The sequence below is a fragment of the Rhinolophus sinicus genome, linkage group LG13 (genome assembly GCF_036562045.2).
Source record: "Rhinolophus sinicus isolate RSC01 linkage group LG13, ASM3656204v1, whole genome shotgun sequence".
NCBI lineage: Eukaryota > Metazoa > Chordata > Mammalia > Chiroptera > Rhinolophidae > Rhinolophus > Rhinolophus sinicus.
The window spans coordinates 36596842-36605091 of NC_133762.1; positions in this window are offsets into that span (position 1 = coordinate 36596842).

Below are 8250 nucleotides of genomic sequence, written 5' to 3' on the forward strand. Positions count from 1 at the left end.
CTCACCTCAGCCTCCCTGGTGAGCCCCCAACACATACACATACACTCTGAAACACCACAGCATCCTCTCCCACAGATACAGAGAGATTCATACCAACCCACAGGCACTCTCACCCACCGGCCCACCTGCCCTCCCCTCAGCTCCAACCCCAGCCCTGATCACCCACCTCAGCACCTCGGTGAGGGCTGAGAGCTGGGCTACCCCTTTTATTGCCGCCGTCAAGGTCAGCTCGGAGGAGAACTATGTCAGCAATCTCCACGTGTCACAGCCCCCCCAGCCTGACCACAGGACACAAAAGGCAAATTCCCTTTTATCTCTACCAGCACAGCCCCTGGGCTATTTTTACCTCCCATTGTCAGGGGAGTACAAAGGCCGAAAAGAGACACTCCACTGAGAGCCAAGGAGGCTAGGATTCAGAGACTGACACAGGCAGTGACAAATCAGTGAGAGATTTGGGAAGACTGCGGAGCTTGGGGAGAGAAACTGAGTCACAGGGAGTATGATGCACCCAGAAAAAGACCCACAACCCCAGAATGGAGAGCAAGGAGACTCAGAGAGAGGAACCACAGAATGCTCTCTGGGATTATTTAGTCCAACCCTCTTTATACATCCAGGGAAACTGAGGCCCAGAGAAAACTAGCCAAATTTCACAGATAAGCTGTGTCAGAGACCAGGTCAAAAAGAGAAGCAGAAAGAATGAGACATCCCTCTCCAAATACCCAGATGCTGTCTCTTTTCCCCTCCCTCTATCCCCATCTCTCTGAGTCACACAGAAAGAAAGCCAAACCGGGACTCGCATAAAGACATGATTTGTGTGAATAGAAAGCACATTGAAGAAATTTAGACCAATTAGGAGCCCCTTCATACTTTGACATTCAAAATTCACAGGAAGCCAACTTCCCACTCTTAGCGCCCTCCCATACCCCACTTTCAACAGGAGTTTGGGGTGCTGGCACTCTGTCTGCCTGATACAGGCTACGGAATGTGTCAGGGCACTTCCAGGCTCTCCTGTCCGTCACCCCATTCAGGCCCTGGTGACAACACACACAGAATTTTAGAGTCAGAGAATCAAAGAATCCTGGAACCTTAGACACTGGGCGTGTAGAACTAGCGAGGCTCAGTGCCAGGATTCCAGGCACACATCAGGCTGAGCTCACACGGAGAAATCCTCTACCAACGGGCTACCAATTTCAAATGCACAGATATATCTGTATTCCATAAAATATATAGAAATAATTCCAAAGGTACATTTTTAACCATCAACGGTTCAAAACAGGCAAAACTAACTAACATATGATGATAAAAATGGAAAGTGGTCCTTCGAGGGAAGGTAAGGACTGGAGGGGGCATGAGAGAAGCCTCTGGAATGCAGGAAACGCTCTATGTACTGAGCTGACTGGTGGTTACACAGGTGTGTTCATTCGGTAAAACTAATTGAGCTGTATGCTTAAGATGTATGAACCTTACTGTATGTATCTTACACGAAAGCTTTGTTATAAACACCTGGCCACATTTGGCAATAGCTATCAAAATTACAAATGCCCAGACCCTTTTAGGAATTTATCCTACAGATATTTCCCCATGTTATAAAATGGTACACATCTCCTTTGGGTAGACATTTAGATTGTTTGTGGTCTTTCTGCCATTGTGATCAGGGCTGTGGTGAATATTCTTGTACAGCCTGACGAATTTGCACAAAGTAAACACACCCTGTTCAAGAAACCAAAATCACCAGCATCTCTCTCACACCCGTTTCAGTCACCACTCCTTCACCTACACTCTTGACTTCTAACGTCACAGACTAGTCTTTGACATTTATGTGAATGGAATCCTACGTGACATATTCCTTTCTTCTTTCTCACCACATGACATTAGAGAGAACATCATTCTGTATTAATTCTCTTCATAGAACTTAGGTTGTTTCTTGCCTGGCTCCCCCCACTAAAGTCCAAGAGCTTGGTAACTACATGCCTAGCACCTTGCTGAGTACCTGCACATAGTAGGAAGTCAATAAATATCTGTTGAGTAAGAGAATTAACCAAACTTGATAGATCGTTTTAGATTATAGGGCTTTAATCTCCTTATGGGGTCAGAGGCTAAAGAGCTGGGCTTGAGCAATTTACAGAAAGCCAGGAAGGTGGAGAAAAGTCTGCTCACTGTTCAAAGGTGCTCAGAAAGCAGGGCTGCTTGTCTAGGGCTCAAGCTATAGAATTAGCCTGGAGAATCACAACCTCTAACAACCGCAGCCAATACCAAAAATAATGTGGGTCTGAATTCTGGTGTATAAACCTGGGGCTGAGAAACCAACCAAAAGAAATGGGTCTAGAACTGCCCTGTAAGTTCACTTCTACTACCCAGGGCACACCTTCCTGATGAGATGAGCTCATAGACCAAGATGACAAAGCAATGAGGAAATTCAAGATGGACCTGAGAGATGCAACAAATGCTACAATCTCAAGGGCTTAACGTACCGACTTTAAGTACCTAAAGAACTGTCCTGGAGCAGAGAGAGCCTATGTGATTTGTGTGGCCTCAAGAGCAGACCAGTGGGGCAGTTACAAGGATGCAGAATTTGGACATAATGCGTACACACAAAAAAGGACTTTTGCATACTTGGAGCCAGCAATGGAAGAGGCTACCAGTCAGCAATGGAAGAGGCTACCTTGGAAGAAAGTGAGCCTGCCAATAGCAAGGAAAAATCAAGCAGAGTTTGCGCAGGTCTTGAGGCTGTGGACTGGACAACCTCTGAGATCTGTTCCAACTTTAGGACTCTAGGATTCCAAGATTTTAGCACTTCTGGAAGCTTTGTTTCTTGATAACCACCCTCTCATCCCAATTAACTCATCCTCTGAGTAGCCACTGTAGGGAGACCAAAGTCTTCCTTCCCGCCTTGCCTTCCCAGTGTTCTGAGTACAGAGTCTACACATATGTGTACATCGGTTTAGAGTCTGGGGTTTCCGGGCACACTTAAGTGCTAGAATCCTGGTGCAAAAGACTTGAAGCAAATATGATAAAATGTGTGCAATGGTTTGTTCATTATTCTCTGTACTTTCCTGTATCTTTTACATTTCTTCCTCCATTTTGTTAAAGACTCCCAGGGCATTAGGAATCAGGAACTGGAAGGGAAATCGTCTGGTCCAGCCCCTCAATTTAGCTGAGGACACCGAGGCCCTGATGGGGACAGGGGGAGGCCCAGGCCAGACTCCAGAATTCCACTCCCAAGGTGAGCTCTCTACCTCAGCACATGAAAACCAGGAAAAGAGAAAAGTAGCTTCAGTCAGGCCCAGCAGGAAGGCAACTGAGTCGCCTGCAGCCTGGCCTATAGTGTGTCTACCCTACTGGGATGGAAAGGGTCTTTCCAGAAATCATTCAAAGAACCACAACCTTCTAGGTACTTAAGGTACTGACAGCGCTGGGCAGGGCTGTCAGGGAGGGCTGGGCCTCAAGGGTCCTGGACAAGCCTATCACTGCCCTCAAAGACTGAAATGCTATCTGCCACCCCCACCTACACCCCCCACAGCAGAGCCAGAGAACCTTGGGCCTAGCTAGGAACAGAACTGGAGAGAACGGGCAGGATCCAGGGTAGAGGGTAACATGGCCAAAGATGGAGATTGGAAGTCTTAGAATGAAGGGGGACCGGAGCCAAGCTAGACAACAGGGTCTAGATGTCCCCAACTCCCCTCCACAAAAGGCCTCAGATCAGCAGTGGCCAAGAGTCCCGAAGCCACAGCTTAGTATCAGCCAGACCTGTAGGCAGCTGCTGAGCAGGGGCTATTTGGGGGAGATTTCCACGATCAAAGAGCTGATGGAGCAAATCCCAAAAGGGGCATAGTCTCTCTGGCCTCTCCTCTTCTAGCCCAAGATGCCAGTGAGGGAGCTGAGTGTTGGAGAAAGTAAGGGCAGGCAGGTGGGCAGAGAAGATGTGATTTGGGAACCAACCCCAGCCCAAAATATATCTGCCACCAGTGCACCCCAGTGCCTGGAAGTCCTTCTTTGGATACAGACATTGAAGAACTCTTAAAAATACTACTACAGCTAAGACACATGAATTCAATTCAACATGCATCTGACAGCTTTTAATCTGTGTCCAGGATGGGAACAAGATACTCATGATCCAGAAAAGGAAAGACACTCAAGAAAGATGTCAGAATGGAAGAGTCTAAAGGATAAAAGCAAGTTTGAAACCAAGGCTGGCAAGGAGCGGGGCATGACAACAAGGCCCCTTCCCTCATAGGCTAGCAGTAAATAAACAAGTAAATATGGTTTTTAAGATAACGAAGGATTGTGGCACATGCTATGAAAGAACAGAGTGAAACTGTGGAGAGTAATGGAGTGTACTCTTTTCAAGTTGGTCAGGGAGGGCTTCTCTGAAGAGGTGAATTTTAATGTGGGACCTGAAGGATAATAAGCAGACAGCCAGGCTAAGAGCCAGGGGAAGAATATTCCAAGCAAAAGGAACAGTGAATAACAAGCCTTGAGGCAGAAAATAGCTTGGTGATATGTTTGAGGCCCTGTCACAACGCTAGTGCCACTGGCGTGGGAACAAGGGGAGGGTTTTACAAGGTGAGGTTAGACAGGTAGGCAGGAAGCTGATTGACTCAGAGTCTTGGAGGAGTTGGAAGCGACTCAGACTTCACTGCAGGTGCAGTGGGAAGTTGTAAAGGGTGGAGAGTAAGTGGTGTGAAGTTTGGTAATGATCACTCTGGCCGCCAGAGAGAGAGAATGGACTGGAAGGGGCAAGAAATGCCACAGGCAGAGCAGTGAGGAGACCGTGGCCATCCCGGTGAGAGAGGAGGGACCTGGCCAGAGAGAGGCACTGAGGTAGAAGAGCGGGACGGAGAATATGATCCTAAGTTCTAAGGCTGGGGCAGCCATACAGGCTGAGGTTGGGCCACAGGGGGCACGAAGAGAGGTGACGCTGGACAGAGAGGTTGGGATTGGACACTGACGGGCCTCAAAAGCCAGATTAGGATTTGGTGCTTTATCCTGCGGGAGTTGGGGAGCCATCAAAGGCATTTTTAAATTTTATTTTCTTCATCAAAGAGCTCTGAGCAAGAGCATTTGACAGTGTGGTCAGATTTATGTGTTCACAAGATCCCTGTGGCAGCTGGTGTGGAGGACGGACTGAAGGGGTGAGACCGGTGGCAGGAAGACTGATTTAGGAGGCGGCTGCCATAATGGTCCACCTGCGAGGTGGTTAGGCCCAAAGAGGGGGCCCTATACCCTGGTATCCTGGGGGTGGTGGGGCCCCTGCTCGTCTAAGGCTTGTCCCCCTCCTGGGGCCCTGGGCAGCTGCAGAGGGCCTGAGTGGGCCCCAGCTCTGATGCTTCAAGCAGAAAATAGGATGAGGGCAGCCAAAAGGCATCAGGGCTGTTTATCCGGAGGAGAGACGCCTCACCATGGGTTTATGGTTGAAAGGTTACTGTATAAGGGGGAGGGGGACCAGCTGTCCCCCATCCTCATGAAGGGCAAATAAAGGAGGGGCCTGTGGCCTCAGCTGCAGCAAGAGGGAGGGCGGTTAGACACATGAGGGGAAGTGTCCTGACAGGCATCAGAGGATAAAAGGGCCCTTTAGTGATCACGTAAACCAACTCTCTCATTGAACAGTGGGAAGACGCAGACCCTTGTCCAAGACCACCTAGTGAATTAAAGTTATGACGAGACCCAGCAGCACGACCTCTCCCTTTCAAAGGCCCCTGGGGCCTCCCCGAGCACTCCCAAGAGTACCTCCCAAGACGGCCCCAGAAGAATCTGGGATGTGGCTGCCGCGGAGAGAAATATACATGGGTCGGCCTCCTGGAGAAGGAGGGATGGACAGAAAGACCTTTGCTGGACTGAACTGGTCTGGATCCCAGCCTGGGCTCTGGTCTCCCTCCCTGATTTGCTGCATCCTTGAGTTTAACCTTTGCCTCAGGCCCTCACTGTCTCAATAGCTCTCTGTCTACGCCCCCACCCCCAACCAGTCTCAGTGTTTTTTGGTATTTGGTGGGAGTCTTTTGTACCTCTCAAGAGTGTTGGCCTTTCTGTGTCACCCTGTCGTTCTCCTTCCTCTGAGAATCTGTATTTCTCTCTCTGAGCCTCTGACTCAGTCTCTCTAGAACTGAGCTGGGCCAACCTCCTACCCTCAGCGGGCCCTCACTGGTAGAGTGCCCCCATGTAGACAATGCTCAGGCCCAGTGCCCAGGCTGGAACAGGTGACAGCAGCTGTGGATCTATCTATAGCTCCCTTGCCCTTCAATTGTTCCCAACTTCAAACAATGGTTGAGGCCCTGGATTAGAGACACCCCGCACCAGCCCTGCTGAAATGGATCCCAGGGGGCAAGGGACGAGGCCCACAAGGGCCACATCATGATCTTGTGTCTACCGCTGCCTGGACGTCCAGGTTTCCACCTATAGCTCTGGGCTCTAAGGCCTTCCAGCTCAGAGCTGTGTGAGTGAAGGACCAGGGGATAAGGGAACAGGGTGTGTGCGAACAGCAGATCTGTGTATGAGCATGTGCGTGTATGTGACATGTGGGTTTCCCCTCTCCTGCCTTGGCTGACAGACACTCATGGGAGCTGGGTTGCCAGTTCCATGAGGGCAGAGACCTAGTCTTTCTTATTCTCTGCAGGGTTCCAGCCTAAGCCTGGCCACGGCAGGTATTCAATATACATTTCTTACCTTGGCCGTTAGAAGAGTGAGGGCGTGCTATGTAGTGATATGCCTCACATGTGAGCAGCAGTATAGAGTAGCGACAAAGAACACCTTATCTAAAGTCAGACTGCCTGGGATTGAATCCTGGCTCTGAAATATTGGAACATTGGAAATATTCAGCTATGAAATATTGGAAAATTACTTAATCTCTTAACAATGGAGATTCGTAAAGAGAACCTACCACATAGGATTCTGATGAGCATTATATGAGTTAAAACGACCGAGGAGCTTACAATAGTGCCGGGCACATAACAGAGAATCAATAAAGTATTGTTAGTTCCAAGATATATCATTAAGTGAAAAAAGTGAGGAACAGAAGAATATATGGAATATGCTATTACCCATGTAAAAATGGGGGGAGAGAAGAGTTGTATATTTATGTACTTACCTATGGAGGGACCACCTCTGGAAGGCAGTAACAAGAAGCTGGTAAGAGCTGTTTCCTCTGCAAAGGGGAATAGGTGGCTGGGGGTTAGGGAATGGAGGGACTGATGTTTTTCCCATGCATACATTTTTATACCTTTGAATTTTGAATCATGTGTATGTATCACCTATTTCTTAAGTGTTTGCTAAATGAATAAGGGTCACTGCAAATATGATTCTTTACAAAGCAGTCCCTACTCTGTGCCAGTGGGGAGGGCCTGGTGAGGGCTGGTCCTTAGGGTATGGGCTCATTGCCCTCAGCCACGGGTCTGAGTCCCCGAGACACTGTCTTTCCTCCAGCCCAAGAGTGGACAAGATGTGTCCATGAAAACCACCCGTGGGCAAATGGTAAGCCAGAAGGGAGGCTTGCCAGTTTGTAGGCCAAGCAGCAGGAGAGGAGGGGGCGGTGGAAATAAGCTCCTGCCTTCTTCCCTGGCCCCAGCCCCCAACTCTTCAGGCCAAGCTATTCTTAGAGGCCAGATAATGCCAGCAGTTGCTGCTGCTCATATCAGCTTCCAGAACCACCCGCCCTGAGAGGTCCGGTACTACCCCCACACCCTGGCGTGCTGACCTCCCTGCCGGGTATGGGCAGCCTGCTGGCTCTATCCTCTGTACTACACGTGCCACACACATTCTGTCCATGGCAGGTAGGTAAGGGGCTGGGTTGTGAGCCCCTCCATGATGCCCCTTGCCAAGCAGCTGGGTGGAATAGGAAGGGCTGAAGGACACCCTAGAGTACCAGGTGTCCCCCTAGGGGTCATCATGCAGATAGTCTGGCCCAACCCCAGTTCCAAATTATGCTTAGAATATGAATGAAAGGGGTGGGGGCCAAGGACATGGGCGAGCCAGGGGAGCTCGGAGGAGGGGAGGGCAGGGCAGAAACAGTAGCAGGAGTGGGCCTGGGAGGGTCAGTGTATGAAGGAGAGAGGAAGCCAAAAATAGGAGGTCTGGGGAGGAATGGCAGAAGAGGGTCTGATAGCACTGGCTCCAGAGTCAGACAGTCTAGCTTTGTCTCTTACTTGCTATGTGACCCTGAGAAAGTCTCTTTTTCTCTTGGAATTTTTTTTTAATTAATTTAATTATTTTATTTATTTATTTATTTATTTTTAAGGGGAACAGGACTTTATTGGGGAA